Below are 18,199 nucleotides of genomic sequence, written 5' to 3'. Positions count from 1 at the left end.
ACCAAGAATTGTTTCACATATCCAAAGTGAAAAGGGGCGAGAAAATTTGGTGTTCAGTATATTTATCGTTGAAGCTGAGTGGTCACTGAATGGCTTCTGAAGAAATCTGTACATTTCCCACAATAGTCCATAACTTCCTGACCTATATTGATAATTGTGGTTCAACATACATAGTATAGTTCCCATAAGGAGCTGTTATGGTGTTGCTACAAATGAAATAATTCTCTCTCGGCTAGTGAATTATTTATTCTTTAATATATCATAATTAGTTTTCAAACAAGTGGTCTTAATCTTGAGAGCTACTGTAAAAATATAAGGGACATTCAAATTAAATCTCAACAGATTGCGAAAAAAGTGTGTAAGCTGTTTATTATTTCAAGAATAATTGCCATAACTGTCAATATATTTATCCTGCTGTGAGATATGATAGTCAATGCCCTCATTGAAAACTATTTGCAGTTTCCTGTGGAACCATGATTGTACCCAGGCATTCGTCTTTTTGTCCAAAGCAAATCCACAGCCATGAATGTCTTTCTTCAGGGTTCCAAAAATATGGAAATCGCATGGGGTTCGATGTTGCCAACGTTGTTCCATCTACACTGCAGAAGTTTCACTGGGAATCCCATACACATCCTCCATACAGTCCTGATCTCTCCCCATGTGATTTCCATATTTTTGTAGTTATGAAGGAAGACAGTCATGGCCAATGATTCGCTTCAGATGAAGGTACTTGCCTGGGTACAATTATGGTTCTGTAGGCAACCATAATTTTTTTTTTATGAAGGCATAGACTGGTGTGTCTCTGAGTGGGATTAATGTATGAACAGTTTGGAGATTACTTCTGAAATAATAAACAGTTTACTTACTTTTTTCTACCTGTCTCATTTTCATTCGACAGCCTCTTATACTTTTTGTAATGAGTATAAGTGTGTATATATAATTTAAGGAGTAAAGGTAACAACTCGCCAAATAGTTCAGGTGTTGAGCTGTTGATAGGTATGTAAACATAGAGTTACCATTCCTTCTTTGGAGCCTTAGCAAGCGCATGTGTGCGTGCACCCCCCTCACACACACACACACACACACACACACACACACACACACACACACACACACCCACACCCTTGGGCGCTAATGACCATTGTAGTTGTGTGCCCTAAAACCTGGATGATGGGAGAAAGAAGGTGGGAAACAGAAGGGGAAGTTTGAGAATGATGTCTGACTTTTAGAGGAAGAGGCAGCAGGCACAAATGATTCTGGCTGCAGGCAGGGGGTTTTTGTGCAGCGCACAGTTATTTGCAGTTGTGGATTGGAAGGGGGGTGATAGAACCGTGGAAAAGGGGCCATGGGGTTGTAGAGAAGAGGGTAGAATGGGGGGGTGGGGGGGGGGGGGGCTGGAGTAGTGGGTGTGAGTGCAGGATGAATGAAGTTATGATCATGAAGCAGGAGCTGGCATAACTTGAGACCAAGAGGGGACTGGATTGAAGTAAGAGTATTAAAGACAACTTGCATCTAAGTAATTCAGGATAGCTTGGGAGATCCAGATGACACTGGTTGTGAAGCGCCATTGAAGGTGGGCATGTTGTGCTCAGCAGAATGTTTTGTCACTGGTAGTTAACCCTTTCAGGTGGACAGCTGGTTGGTCACCATGCTCATATAAAATTCTGTGCAGAAAGGCTGCTTCTGATTGGACAGGGTAAGTCTGTGACAGGACTTCTGTGGAATGTGTAGAGTGGGTGTATTGGACAGGCCTTGTACCTAATCTATGTAGCAAAGGAATGGTAGAAGGTGTGGCATAAAGACTGACAAGTGTATATAGGGTGGAGAAATAATGTGTCATGAAATTTTAACCCTGGATAGCTGATGCCAGTAAGAACCAAAATTACTAATGTTGTGTAGGTCGACAATGTATAGAAACTTGGCATCACAAGCTCTGATTGGCTGTGGGATTGCTCTGCTGCCGTTCATTGGTTGACAGGCAGCACTTTGGTTGTCAGTTCACACATACAAAAATCCTTCGCCCTGTCACTGCCTCACTGTGATACATTTGTATGTGTGAACTGACAACCATAGCGTTGCCCGTCCACTGACAAACAGCAACAGGGCAATCACATGGCCAATTGGAGTGTGTGGCACCAAGTTTCTGTAGTTTAAAAATGGTGCATTGTCGACCTGCACAACATTAGTAATTTTGGTTCCTACTGGCATCAGCTATCCAGGGTTAAAATTTCGTGACACATTTTCTCCACCCTGTATAATGGCAAAACGTAGTATCTATGACTATAATATAAATGAGTCACAGGTCAAACTGGTCAACTCGTACAAATATCTGGGTGCAATACTTTTATACAGGTGTGGAATGGAATGATCACATAGGCATAGTTGTGGGTAAAAGCAGGTGGCAGACTTCGATTTTTTGGTAGAATACAATAAGTCTACAAAGGAGATTGCTTACAAATTGCTTGTGTGACCCATCCTAAAATATTCCTAATTCATAATAATGGGACCCATACCAAATACGATGATCAGGGGATGTTGAATGCATGCAAAAAAGGGAAATCAAATGGTCACAGGTTTCTTTGAGTGGTGGGAGAGTGTGACAGAGATGCTGAAGAAAGTGAACCGGCAGACTCTTGAAGATAGACATAAACTATGCCGACAAACCCTACCTACAAAGTTGCAAGAACCAACTTTAAATGATGACTGGGAATATACAACAGACAGCTACCTATTGCTCCCGCCGGCCTCATGAGGACAAGTATAGATTAATTACAGCACTCATGGAGGCATTTAAAAATCATTCTTCCCATGCTCCATATGTGAATGGAATGGGAAAAGACCCTGGTTACTGATACAATGGAACATACCCTCTGCCATGCACTTCACAGTGGTTTAGAGAGTATAGATGTAGATTTAGAGGCAAAATTGCAAGAAACATCCTCAGAAATTGCAACACATGTAGGTTTTCAGTCCGTGATACGATAATTACAACGTGCAGTCATCATAGTAAGTTGTTCAGTATTATGAAGATATACCCTTTTATAAAAGGTAAAAAATTAGCATAGCAGCTCAATTTATCAAAATTTTTATTAAATTATTGGTATATTAATTGGCACACCCATGAGTAAATGTAATACAGGAGAGATACATAACAGATCAAGCTCAGTGTTCTACTATGGGTGTGTTTCATCTGTTATACTATTATAATTATGCAAGATCAAAAATAATGTTGACCACACATGAAGAATGTGAATAATTTTTTCCTATTTCAAAATCAGTTGTGCTTTTAATATTGTTTTCAGGGGTAATACAAAGATTGTAATTATTTTTTTAAATGTGAAAGAGAACTGTCTGCACTCTTTGTCTGTACACATTACATTTGGCTTCACGTGATTATAGCACTCTAAGATCACTTAGGCAGAGTTCAGGGACTTCTCTACTTATGTATAATGTTCTCTACTTACGTATAATTGGACCATGTAGTTTTTTGCAAATCAAAGGGTGTGTGAAACAAATGCACAGGCTACTGACATATTCACTTCTTTGAGCTCCTATGCAACTCCCACATAGTAGGTCTACACACAAATATGTTAATTACTATATAAATAATTCTATAGAAATTAGATGCAGTGGGCTGCTACACTAATTAGCTACATTTAACAGGTTATTACCACTAATGATTTTCAACAATTTACTGTAGTGGCTGCATTGCAGTTGTTACTGTGGAATGTGCAATGATGTAGCTTGTAATTTCTGACGTTTTATTACTGCAGTTTTGGGCTGTGCCAGGTTATATAAACATGTACTCATGGTAAAACATGATATTACACAGGAGGGCTTGAAAAAGAGACCATTTATCCCAAAACCAGTTGTGAAAGAGTAGATAGTCAGTAGCCGAGGGAGAATTATGAAATATTCAACACTGCATTAAGAACTCCACATATAAAATTCTAGTATATCAAATGAGGATTCTTGATATAAACTTATGCTCAAAATTTTTTTGCGCAGAGCGTTTTAGAATTGACATGGTAATGAGTCAATAGCCAGTAGATCAAGAGTAATTATTTCATATTCATCTGTGAGCAGTTACAGCCCTCAAAAACCTTCTTCAAAATGGAGAAAATGCATAACCGTGACATAGGACAGCCCTTTGAACTGTCATAACATTCATTATTTTGAAAGTGCCTACAACACAAATTATTATGGATATCTGTGTATATTTTCTTCCTACCATCACAAAATATGAGGATGATTTCTTTAGCCAGCCGAAGTGGCCGTGTGGTTAAAGACACTGCAGTCTGGAACCGCAAGACCGCTACGGTCGCAGGTTCGAATCCTGCCTCGGGCATGGATGTTTGTGATGTCCTTAGGTTAGTTAGGTTTAACTAGTTCTAAGTTCTAGGAGACTAATGACCCCAGCAGTTGAGTCCCATAGTGCTCAGAGCCATTTGAACCATTTGATGATTTCTTTAGCCCTTTTGGTCACTGTGATGGTGTGATTTATTCCAAAGATACACACTTGAGCTATCAGGTTATGGAACTTGGAATGTAATTTCATTGGCTGTGCTTTAATTGGTGCACTTGAGTATGGCCTTTCTTGGTAGGGGTTGTCAGTCTTCTGACTTTGTTGTGGCCTGCCACATCTTCCTTACCTATATCAACTTCGTAATATCAGCATAGCATTTGTGCTCGAAGATCCTCAGTTAATTATTTGTTGGATGTACTCCAATCTTGTGTCTTCCCCTAGAGTTTTTACCCATTACAACTGCCTCATGTACCACGGAAGTTATTTCTTGACTTCTTAACACGTCCTTCTGTAGCAGCATATCTGAAGTGGTTTGATTCCCTTATTTTCCTGTTGTTCTATAGTCTTTTAATTGACTTCCATACACGATTCATTTCCATAAAACATCCTTCAGTTTCCTCTCAATACGTAACGTTTTCTCACAATACTGTGCATTCCAGTCAAAAGGTCTTGTAATTCTTCTGCACTTTCGTTGAGAATAGCTGTTTCATCAACAAATCTTGTCACTGATATCCTTTCACCCTGAATCTTTCTTTTATCTCAATCATTGATTTTTTGATGTACATATTGAACTGCATGGCTGAAAGACTGCATCTCTATCTTACATTCTTTTTCCATATGAGCACTTCGTTCTTGCTTCTTCATTCTTATATTTACTTTCCCTATAGGCTGCACCTATTTTTTTGAGAGACGTCAACACATTATGCCATTTTACATTATCCAAATGCTTTTTTTGGGTCAATAAATTCTACGAGGGCAGTTCAATAAGTAATGCAACACATTTTTTTCTGAAACAGGGGTTGTTTTATTCAGCATTGAAATACACCAGGTTATTCCCCAATCTTTTAGCTACACAACACTATTTTTCAATGTAATCTCCATTCAATGCTACGGCCTTACGCCACCTTGAAATGAGGGCCTGTATGCCTGCATGGTACCATTCCACTGGTTGATGTCGGAGCCAATGTCGTACTGCATCAATAACTTCATCATCATCCGCGTAGTGCCTCCCACGGATTGCGTCCTTCATTGGGCCAAACATATGGAAATCCGACGGTGCGAGATCGGGGCTGTAGGGTGCATAAGGAAGAACAGTCCACTGAAGTTTTGTGAGCTCCTCTGGGGTGCGAAGACTTGTGTGAGGTCTTGCGTTGTCATGAAGAAGGAGAAGTTCATTCAGATTTTTGTGCCTACGAACACGCTGAAGTCATTTCTTCAATTTCTGAAGAGTAGCACAATACACTTCAGAGTTGATCGTTTGACCATGAGGAAGGACATCGAACAGAATAACCCCTTCAGCGTCCCAGAAGACTGTAACCATGACTTTACCGGCTGAGGGTATGGCTTTAAACTTTTTCTTGGTAGGGGAGTGGGTGTGGCGCCACTCCATTGATTGCCGTTTTGTTTCAGGTTCGAAGTGATGAACCCATGTTTCATCGCCTGTAACAATCTTTGACAAGAAATTGCCACCCTCAGCCACATGACGAGCAAGCAATTCCGCACAGATGGTTCTCCTTTGCTCTTTATGGTGTTCGGTTAGACAACGAGGGACCCAGCGGGAACAAACCTTTAAATATCCAAACTAGTGAACAATTGTGACAGCACTACCAACAGAGATGTCAAGTTGAGCACTGAGTTGTTTGATGGTGATCCGTCAATCATCTCGAACGAGTGTGTTCGCACGTTCCGCCATTACAGGAGTCACAGCTGTGCACGGCCGGCCCGCACGCGGGAGATCAGACAGTCTTGCTTGACCTTGCGGCGATGATGACACACGCTTTGCCCAACGACTCACCGTGCTTTTGTCCACTGCCAGATCACTGTAGACATTCTGCAAGCGCCTATGAATGCCCTGGTTTTCCGCCAAAAGAAACTCGATCACTGCCCATTGTTTGCAACGCACATCCGTTACAGACGCCATTTTAACAGCTCCGTACAGTGCTGCCACCTGTCGGAAGTCAATGAAACTATACGAGACGAAGCGGGAATGTTTGAAAATATTCCACAAGAAATTTCCGGTTTTTTCAACCAAAATTGGCCGAGAAAAAAAATGTGTTGCATTACTTATTGAACTGCCCTCGTATGAATGTGTCTAGCTTCCATTTTCAAACATAATGTCAAAACTACATCTCTGGTGCCTATGCCTTTCCTGAACCCAACTGGTCATCATCGAACAAATCTCAATTTTCCTTTCCATTTTTCTTTGCATTATTTTCACCAGCAAGTTGGATGTAAGAAATTCTAAACTGATCCCTTGATAGCTCTCACACTTACCTGCCCTTGATGCCTTTGGGATTGACTGGATGATATTTTTCCTAAAATCTGATGATATGTCTCCACTCTCATAGACTCTACAGATAAACTTGAATAATGTTTTGGTTGCTGCTTCCCCCCAATGATATTCAGAATTTCCAAAGGAATGTTATCTATGCCTTCTGCCTTATTTGATCACAAGGCTTCCAAAGCTGTTAGACTCTTACTTTAATACTGAATGCCCTGTGTCTTCCATATCAACTACCATTTCTTCTTCTTTCATGTCATCAAACAGTTCCTCCCTTTCATATAGGCTTTCAGTATACTCATTCCACTTATCCGATCTCCACTTTGTTTAACAGGGGAATTCCTCTTGAATTCTTGATGTTGACTCCTGTGCTTTTAATTTCATCAAAGAATGTTTTTACTTTTTTGTACTCTGAATTGATCCTTCTGATGATCACATATTTTTCAGTTTCTTTGCACTTTTCCTGCAGCCATTTCACCTTAGTTTACCTGCAGCTCCTATGCATTCCCACGTGACTCATATTGCTGTATTCACGTCTTTCTGTGAACAGTTTTGTACTTCTTTTGTCAGTCAATGGAAGTATTTAATTTAGTAGTGAAGAAGACAACTCACACTATAGTAAAAGCAAATGCACAAAAAAGAATGGAAAAGCTTGCTCTTGAACAAATTCTTTAATATGCTGTAATGTAAAAGCAAATTTGTGTGTTCAGCCCAGAAATGCATTGGCACACCTCTCTCTCTCTCTCTCTCTCATATGTATATCTGTGTGTGTGTAGAGCCAGATTTTCACTCTTTTTGTGTGCCTGTGACTCAATGCTTCCACAATCCAACAAATAGTTTCCTTTTCTTTTAAATTACTTACATTCTACCAGAACTTCCTTACCATATTATTGGAAGTATTTCTTACATTATGCAAATTTTTTTTCGCAGTTAGTTGCCCTGTACCAATACTTGTCTATTTGACTTCTGATTGCCCTTTTTATCAACATCCATTCCTTTTCAACTGAACTGCATTTTGTGGTATTCATCATTACACTGTTTACAGCCTTAGAGAACTTCAGACACATTCAATCATTCCACACTGCTTCAGTATCCCACTTCGTTGCACATCCAACTGGAATCTTCCCATCTTTCCAGATTTTTTCCAAGTGTGCCCCCTCCTTGTGTGATTTTTGATCAGTGTATTTGCTGTTGCTAGCTGAAATTTATTTCATAAATCAATTAGTCTTCCATCTCTCTCATTCCTAACAAAGAGCCTATATGCCTCCTGTTTTCTATTCCTTCTATAACTACAGTATTCCAGTTACCCATGATTTGGATTTTCACCTCCCTTTACATACTGAATTACATGTTTATTATTCTCGTATATTTTCTGTATTTCTTCATTTTCTGCCTGTGACTGTGCCATATATCTTGAGCTATTGGTGTTGTCATTGGTTTGCTGCTGATAGTTGATGAGACTGATACTATCGCTGAACTGTTCACAGTAATTGACTCTCTGTTGTGACTCGCCTATCTTCCAAAGTGCCGCCGCGCAGTTACGCGCATCCTCTACATGCGGCGCTGTCTGCCAGCCATGCAGCAGCAGCGCCACCTAAGCGGCCAGCCAGCCAGCGGCCGCAAGACTCGGACTCAGTTATGATTTGACTGTTAAAGTGTACACTCATCTTACTCTGTGTACTTGATCTGTGACTTTCACGTATTGTGTCGCCCTTGAAATATATTTGTTCAACTTGAAGTTTTAACAATTGGCAACGAGGATGGGATCAATTGTTAAAACTTCAAGTTGAACAAATATATTTCAAGGATGATGCAATACGTGAAAGTCACAAATCAAGTAAACAGAGTAAGATGAGTGTACACTTCAACAGTCAAATCATAACTGAGTCTGAGTCTAGCGGCCCCTGGCTGGCTGGCCACTTAGGTGGTGGTGGTGCTGCTGCTGCTGCTGCTGCTGCTGCATGGCTGGCAGACAGTGCTGCATGTAGAGGATGCGCGTAACTGCGCGGCGGCACTTTGAAAGATCGGCGAGTCACAACACTCTCTGTCCTGTCTTTGCATTCATGTTGAATTCTATTTCAGTTGTGTCATTGTCTGTGCTGTTGGTATTAACCTGTATTCATCTAGTCTGTGCCTTTGCATTTCCCTTTTCAAATTTTGTAGTTTCCTTACCAGATTCATACTTTTGACTTGCCACTCTCTGACTCATGGAATTTGAGCCTTTCATTGGTTATTGAATTTTTTTCTCATTGTTACATTCCCTTTTCAGACGTCTGAATGGGGGGCTAATCTGAAATTGTATCATTCTAATTTACGCCTACTGGAGTGTGTCACCATTGATAGCAAGCTATGATAATTCTTCTTTCTTTTTGTAATGAGAGTTTGTGTGAGATAAAAAATAAAACACAGTATGAATTGCAACTTCTGATGGGTGTACATTGGCAGGGAATCTTTTTGTTATGAAAGGCTCTCACACCAGAGCTTTTCTGGATAGGTAGAAAATGCACATCATAGTGAAGTACGATTTTCTGAAGTATGTGGTGTGAAGAACTAAGAGATTTAGGTGTTTTGTACTATAGTAAATCATAGAAGTATTACCAATATTGTTTTAGGGTGTTGTCAGACACTAATTTTCATTACTACTTTGTAAATTGGACTATGTGAGTTGTGGCTAACACAGCAGCTGTAAAGTATGCACATAATTTGCAATGCTAATGTAGCAGTTTTAATGGCTCTTTTAGTATATACAGCTGAGGCACATACATTGAATTCATTCGTTTCAGTTCAAACCTATTCCTCGCTCAGGCTGGCGAAACATTGGGCCATTCTGCATTGATCCATCCAATGTAACATCGCTGCAATCTGTGATCAAGCTCCTAGGAATCTCACATGTAACTCGAAAAGTCCTAAGTAATGCTCGTTGTGTAGAGCATGCCTGTTGTGTATTCTAAATGTCACTGTGTTCTGCCTGCTAGATATTCAGTGGTTGGTATTTACTCTTTTTTAGTAGCAGTTTGTTCATGTAATTATGTAACTAACTTGCATTCAGCTTCTAAAACATAGATTTGTTACTTAACCTAGAGCAATCTGTGTGTGTGTGTGTGTGTGTGTGTGTGTGGTGGGAAGAGAGAGAGAGAGAGAGAGAGAGAGAGAGAGAGAGAGAGAGAGAGAGAGAGAGTAGGTGGAGGAAAGTATATGTTTGCATGATGTTGGTGATTTATTCAAATGTGGCAAAGAGAAATCTGGCACTGTACCTTTCCAAAGCAATCAGTTTTGTACAGGATTCAGCCTAGCTTTTATTAAATATATGCTGTTTTCTAATGTGAAAGAGAAGTAATGAAACAGAACTGTTCCTCAGGTTACTTTCAAGAACATGTATCATTTCATTAACATGTAATCATTACCTATTAATAGATATTATTGAACATGCCCATTGCAGGAAATTTGAACCTGTTGTGAGCTATTAAAGAATGTAAAGCTAGTAATAGAACAAGGGTTGAAGTTAAACAAATTAACAGTAAATATTTCAAATGCTACACTGTGACATTTCATAAACAACAGAATACTTGCAAGGCTACAGGTTTGTATTTTAATTCATATGTATTCATTGCTTGTGCCAAAATTAACAGAAAATATAATAAAATCAATATATCTGGTCATCATCACTGTTGTGGCACCAGGTACAGACCCTTGCTGCTTTCACCTCCACATCCATTCCTCCCACCATTCATTTTCTGTCCTGTTACACTCTGTTAGTAGTGCATATTGGCTTTCATTGGAATTCAGTGATCCATTTGCAGTCAATGATCAGTTCAGTTGACCAGAGTACCCAATCAATTACATCTAAACATAGCCCATTATGGAGCCACCATCAGCTTGCACAGTGCCTTGTTGTCAACTTGGGCCCTTGGCTCTTTGGGGTTTGTACCACATTTGAACCCTACCATCAGATATTACCAACTGAAATTGGGACTTGTCTGACCAGACCACAGTTTTCCAGTCATCTAGGGTCCAGCCGATATGGTCATGAGCTCAGCAGAGACACTGCAAGTGATATCTTGATGTGAGCAAAGGCACTCACATCAGTCATCTGCTGCCATAGCTCATTAACATCACATTTTGTCTCACTGTCCTAAGGGGGGTTACACATTTATTTCTGAGGTTATTTCATGCAGTGTTTCTTGTCTGTTAGCACTGACAGCTGTAATGGAAATGCCGCAGCTCTCAGTCATTAAGTTAAGACCGTTGACTACAGCATTGTCCGTGGTGAGAGTTAATGCCTTAAACTTGGTATTCTTGGCACACTCTTGACACTGTGGATCTTGGAATATTGAATTTTGTAATGATTTCTGAAATTGAATGTCCCATGCCTATTGCTCCAACTGCCATTCTGTGTGTAAAATCTGTTAAATCCCCTCATGCTTTCATAATCATGCCAGAAACCTTTTCCGTGAATCATCGAATATAATGACAGATGTGCCAATGCACTGCCCTTTTATATCTTGAATAGATGATTCTAGCGCCATCTGTATACCTGCATATCACTGTCACATGACTTTTTGTCACCTCAGTGTCTACCTGTCTTCTGCTGAGCACCTTTTCTATTTGATGAACAGTGTCTATCCTCATACAAATAGTTCCATCCATCTTTCATCTGTCTCACACCAAATTAAATTTTATAAAATGATTACCAATAATATACTGCCTGATAAAAAAGTGTAGCACCCAGAAGGGAAGGAGGAAATGAAATGAAACATGACATCAGTGCAATCAGTGATTACAAATTTAAATCAAACTTATAAAAAACTGGGCAGTATGAGCCCAAGTATCGGTATTACATTGCAGCCCCTCTGGTCTGGATGCTTGTGCTGATTTGGTTGGGAAGAGAATTGTTAAGGTGGTTGTATCTCAAAACTGAAGCAAGCTAGTGCACTACTGTTGTGATGGGTCTTTGATGTCCAGGATACCAGCACTACGACGGAGTTGACCTCTGAGCTGGTTCCACATGTGCTAGGGGAACAGATTTGGGAATCTTATTGATCACAGGAATACCTCTGCATCACGTAGTCAGTTCATAGACACACATGTCAAGTATGAATGACCATTGTCCTGTTGAAAAATGGCACCACAATACTGTGACGTGATAGGTGCCAGTTGTGTTAATATGCAGTAGTGGATGTCAACAAACAGTGATAGGCCTATTGAAAATGATTGCCAACTTGTGTAAACAGTATGCTGACAGATTTGACTTGTTTCCCATACACATATTTAGTGAATATGTAATCATTTAGAAATAATACATTTAACTTGATATTTGCCTCATAAGCACTTAAAAAGTGGCTAAAGTCAGGGAGGAGTTAGAGGGCAAGTGGAATAAAAAGCTGCAAGGAATGAGTATGTACACTCTGAAGTTAATAAGGATCACATTAACAGTTCAGGTGTGTTATGTAGTGAGTGCAGTGCACCAAGAAGGTAGAGTGACAAAGGAGCAAGAAATAAAAGTTATGTCTTTTGACTGATATTTGATGTTGAAGATGGAAGTTGTGTGTGTGTGTGTGTGTGTGTGTGTGTGTGTGTGTGTGTGTGTGTGTGTGTGTGTGTGTGTTATGTCTTTTGACTGGTATTTGAGGTTGAAGTTTGTGTGTGTGTGTGTGTGTGTGTGTGTGTGTGTGTGTGTGAGAGAGAGAGAGAGAGAGAGAGAGAGAGAGAGAGAGAGAGAACACAGAGTTTAAGGAAAACAAAGTAAAATAAACAAAAATTACTTACAGAGGATGGTCTTTTGAAGATATTCTAAGTAAAAATAATAAAAAAGTGTAAAATACAATTTATAATTTTCTCTGTAAACACTGAAAAAAATCTTCCAAAAAATCAAATGCAAAGATAACCTGAGAAATCTCAAGAAATGGTTTAGTCAGCAGTGTGTTTGGGAATGTTGGGAGTATCAGGTGAGAGGAAAATAAGGTATCTAGAACAGTCACAAAAGATAAAATATATTTTCAGAGATTAATGTTTTAAACTAATGATATAAACAGCTATTATAAACATAACTGAAGTTTCTAATGTGTGAAGGAATGGGGAATTTGTCTAGGTACCAAGAACAATCCAATGAAAAGGAAGAAGACAAAAATGTAAGGACGAGAAAATTGGTAGCTTTGTATTTTCTACTTTGTGACAACACCCAAAGGGAAAAGATGTGAAGTGAAAGAATGGAATTTTTGTTTGTTTGAAAATTTAAAATGAATAGAGCAAATAATTTAAATATTTGTGAAGTAAAATTTGAAAAGGCTTGGAAAACACACATGAGAACAGACAAATTTATAACTAGCAGACCACAAGAAAATCTTATAACCTGTTGCAAATGATAATTTCACAATTTTACAGTTACTGATGAAGTAGTATTCGTAGCAACAGTATCTCACGCAGTAAATATTTAAAAAAAATGAGGAGAAATTAAGTTAACACTGTGAACTCTGCAAGCGTGGAAGTTGTAGAATGAATAGAAGTCATAGAATTAATGCTGGAGGAATGAAATGAAAAACTTGGTCAGATATTTGAATTATTGCAGGAAGAGTTCAACAAGTTGATAAAATGTAAAAGGAAATAAGTTTTGAAAGTTACAGAGAACAAGAAAAAAAGCGTAGAAAGATAGAACCAGTATATATGAAAAGGATGACTGGAATAAATCTGCCCGAACAAAATCTAGATTGCAAATTAATATAATTTAGCTGCTATAATACATTCTCTGTGAAAAGAGGAAAATGGGTGCGGCAGTTGCAGAGTACAACCGAGAGATAAAGTGTTCTGATCTGAGTTTGCACAAATGAACAGTAACAAATATGCTAATGAGCTTATTTTATGGTACTAACAATGGTATAACAATAATGGATGTTTCATGAAGTATTTATTAACAAATCTGTCACAGTTGCAGTACTATAATATAATGAATATTGATTGTTGGAACGATATGTAAGACAATGGAGAGGCAACCATTCATCTATAGCATACTGATGTGTGACACATAGACACAGTAACAAAAAACACTATTCACGTTCGGTTTTGAGCTCTTGCCCTTTTGTAGCAAAAATACACAGAGTCACACAGACCTAAAAGCACACAGCCACACAAAGATTGATTATTGATTACCAATTATTCAGAGCAGGGGTAGAGAAAGATGCATGAGACAAGAGCAGGGTAGCAGGATATTGCAGGTAAAGTCTTCAAACAGATAGCTCAGTGGCTGCACAAGATGCAAGGAGTTCAGAAGGTAGAATAGATGAGAGGTATAAAAGGAGGAGAGAGAAAGATGGAGATGAAAGATTAAGAGGGGGTGGAAGAAGACATGAAAGTGCTGCCTCACACTATCCTGCTACCCTCTCCTTGTCTCATGTGTCCTTCTCTTCCGAATCCCCACCCCCACTGTTCAGACAACTGCTTTCAATATCCAGAACCAGTCTCACCACAGCCGCAGTAGTGTGTGTGTGTGTGTGTGTGTGTGATGTTGTATGTATGAAGGTGTGTACTTTAAATAGAAAAAGAATAAGAGCTCGAAAGCTAGTGTAAATACTGTTTTCTGTTATGTGTGTCTATGTGCCACATATCAGTCCGCCACAGGTGAGTGGTTGCCTTTCCCTTATTTTATATAACAGTGGTCTAAGGTTGTTCAGATGGTAAGTGTAAAAATCAGTGAAACTGTTTAAGACCAGTAGACCTTATTTTTGGATATTTGGTTTTGTGAATCCTTGAGCATGAATAGAAATAAAAAACTTACACTTTATACTGTATTGGTACTCGGTAGCAATGTTTACTATCAATAGTAACTTTTCACATCAGTTGACAATGCAATAAACATATGAGAATGAGATTCAATTAAGATCTGTTGATAAAACAACAATGGGGTGGAAGGGAAACTAGATGAATATTTTTAGTAATCTGTGACTCAAATTTCTAGTTTCCTCCTTAGGTCCAGAACTTTTGCATTCCCATTTAACTGATAGAATTACTTTAAGACTGATGTAGCAATAAAGTACCCATACAGATATTTTACGCTCCTCTTATTTGTCAGACAGGGATTATTGTTGCTGGAGGAGCAGACTGCAGGTTATAATTACATTGGTCATAAAGCTACATGATGTTTCCTGATCAATCTTTACATAGTTATTCTGAACTGATTATTATGGTGACTTATCTTTAGTCTCAGAATTATTGTCAGAGTTCTTCACCTTTAATGTTGAAACTTAAGTAGTTCTGATATCAGGTCTGAAGACTGGTGTAATGCAGCTCTCCACACTAAGCTATCCTGTGCAAACCTATTCATCTCTGCATAACAACTGGAAAAACCTACATCCATTTTAACCTGGATACTGTATTGCTCTCTTTATATCGAGCATTGCATTTTGGCAGGTGGAATGGGTTGTGGTGGGGGTAATGTTGGGTTGGGTTGGGGTAGTGTTGGCTGGAGTGGGCGAGGGAGAGAAAGGCGGGAAAGGGATTGGTGATGGGTGACTAGCGGCAGAGGTAGGCATCCATTTTACTGGCTAGAAATGCAGGAGGGAGGAGTGGCAGGTTCATGGGCTATGCGTGTGATGCACAGTTGTTGTCGGAGGCATGGGGAGTGATGCACACTGAGGTGTGTATTTTACCCTGGCTCAAAAATGGATTGCTCCAAAAGCTGTAAAGTTTTCTTTCTTTTTGTGTGTGCTCATTAACAACTCAACACTTTTGATTTTTGGGGAGTGGTCTCCTTTGATCCAAAAATATTTAAATTATACCAGAACTTTCCTACAACATCTATCCACAGATACGCATGTGATGTGTTTCATCTACAGTAGGGCTGTCTGTATCACTGAAGCACACAAGCTACTCCACCTTGGCAAGGTACATGGTTTATGTTCATGTTATTCATGTTTGTATTACTCAAGTGATAAATGTGAATTCATTGTCTGCCATATGAAGTATAACTCCTGAAACTATAATGTGTGCTTTTCTATGTTTTTTGGAGACATACACAACATTTAAAACAGAGGGGGAGCCATCACTTCTCAGTCTTTGTTGCTGAACGTTTTTTTTAAGAAACTAGTGTTCTTTTGAAATGAAATACACTATGTGATCAAAAGTATCTGGACACCTGGCTCAAAATGACTTTCAAGCCTGTGGCGCCCTCCATCGGTAATACTGGAATTCAATATGGTGTTAGCCCACCATAGCCTTGATGACAGCTTCCACTCTCGCAAACATACGTTCAGTCAGGTGCTGGAAGTTTTCTTGGGGAATGGCAGCCCATTCCTCATGGAGTGCTGCACTCAGGAGACTTATCGATGTTGGTTGGTGAGGCCTGGCATGAAATCGGCATTCCAAAGTATCCCAAAGGTGGTCTATAGAATTCAGGTCATTGTGCAGGCCAGTCCATTACAGGCATGTCATTGTTGTGTAAGCTCTCCACCACAGGCCGTGCATTATGAACAGGTACTCGAGCATGTTGAAAGATGCAATCGCCATCCCCGAGTTGCTATTCAACAGTGGGAAGTAAGACGGTAGTTAAAACATCAGTGTAGGCCTGTGTTGTGATAGTGTCATGCAAAATGACAAGGAGTGCAAGCCCACTTCATGAAAAACATGGCCACATTGTAACACCACTGCCTTCGAATTTTACTGTTGGCGCTACACACGCTGGCAGATGATGTTTACCAGCCATTCACCATACCCACACACTGCCACCAGATTGCCACATTGGGTACTGTGATTCGTCACTCCACACAACGTTGTTCCACTGTTCAATTATCCAATGTTTACGCTCCTTACACCAAGCGAGGCATCATTTGGCATTTACTGGCGTGATGTGTGCTTTATGGGCAGCCGCTTGACCATGAAATCCAAGTTTTCTCACCTTCCGCCTAACTGTCATAGTACTTGCAGTGAATCCTGATGCAGTTTGTAATTCCTGTGTGATGGTCTGGATAGATGTCTGCTGATTACTCATTACGACCCTCTTCAACTGTCGCTGGTCTCTGTCAGTCAACAGATGAGGTCGGCCTGTACGCTTTTGTGCTGTACGTGTCCCCTCAAGCTTCCACTTCACTATCATATTGGAAACAATGGACCTAGGGATGTTTAGGAGTGTAGAAATCTCGTGTACAGACCTATGACACAAGTGACACCCAAATCACCTGACCATGTTCGAAGTCCACGAGTTTCGCGGAGCGCCCCATTCTGCTCTCTCGCATGTCTAATGACTACTGAGGTCGCTGATATGGAGTACCTGTCATAGGTGGCAGCACAATGCACCTAATATGAAAAACATATGTTTTCTGGGGTGTCTGGATACTTTTGATCACATAGTGTACATACGGTTATGTAATGCTCAGTATGTTAAAGAACTGCATAAGGTTTGCTTGTTCTAACACAAAGGTGATTCTACACTGAAGTGCCAAAGAAACTGGTATAGGCATGCATATTCAAATACAGAGACATGTAAATGGGCAGAATGCAGCGCTGAGGCTGACAACACCAAAATAAGACAATAAGTGTCTGGCGCAATTGTTAGATCAGTTACTTCTGCTACAATGGCAGGTTATCAAGATTTAAGTGAATTTGAATGTGGTGTTATAGTCGGTGCATGAGTGATGGGACATAACATTTTGACTATGAGGTAGCAATGAAGTGGTGATTTTTCTGTACGACCATTTCACGAGAGTACCAGGAATATCAGGAATCTGGTAAAACATAAAATCTCCAACATCGCTGCGGCTGAAAAAGATCCTGCAAGAACAGGACCAACAACGACTGAAGAGAATTGTTCAATACGACAGAAGTGCAACCCTTCCTCAGATTACTGCAGATTTCAATGCTGGGCCATCAACAAGTGTCAGCTTGTGAACCGTTCAACAAAACATAATTTATATCAGCTTTCAGGGTCAAAGGCCCACTTATGTACCCTTGATGACTGCATGACACAAAGCTTTACGCCTTGCTTGGGCCTGTCAACACTGACATTGGACTGTTGATGACTGGAAACATGTTGCCTGATGGGATGAGTCTCGTTTCAAATTGTATCGAGTGTATGGAGACAACCTCATGAACCCATAGACTCTGCATGCCACCAGGGGACTGTTGAAGCTGGTGGAGTCTCTGTAATGGTGTGGGCTGTGTGCAGTTGGAGTGAGATGAGACCCCTGATATGTCTAGATACGACTCTGACGTATGACACGTACGTAAGCTTTCTGTCTGAGCATGTGCATCCATTCATGTCCGTTGTGCATTCCGATGGACTTGGGCAATTCCAGCAGGACAATATGGCACTCTAGACATCCACAGTTGCTACAGAGTGACTCCAGGAACACTCCTCTGAGTTTAAACACTTCCGCTGGCCACCAAACTCCCCAGACATGAACATTATT

At 39.9% G+C, this 18,199-nt stretch overlaps 1 protein-coding gene across 1 annotated transcript in view; it reads left to right on the top strand.

Moving 5' to 3' along the window:
* LOC124789567 (endothelin-converting enzyme homolog) overlaps nucleotides 1–18,199 on the top strand; it is a 600,524-nt gene that overhangs the window by 459,585 nt on the left and 122,740 nt on the right. The window lies entirely within an intron of this gene.

This window comes from Schistocerca piceifrons, chromosome 3 (assembly GCF_021461385.2).
Source record: "Schistocerca piceifrons isolate TAMUIC-IGC-003096 chromosome 3, iqSchPice1.1, whole genome shotgun sequence".
Classification (NCBI taxonomy): Eukaryota; Metazoa; Arthropoda; class Insecta; order Orthoptera; family Acrididae; genus Schistocerca; species Schistocerca piceifrons.
This window is presented reverse-complemented; position numbering and strand designations above follow the sequence as displayed.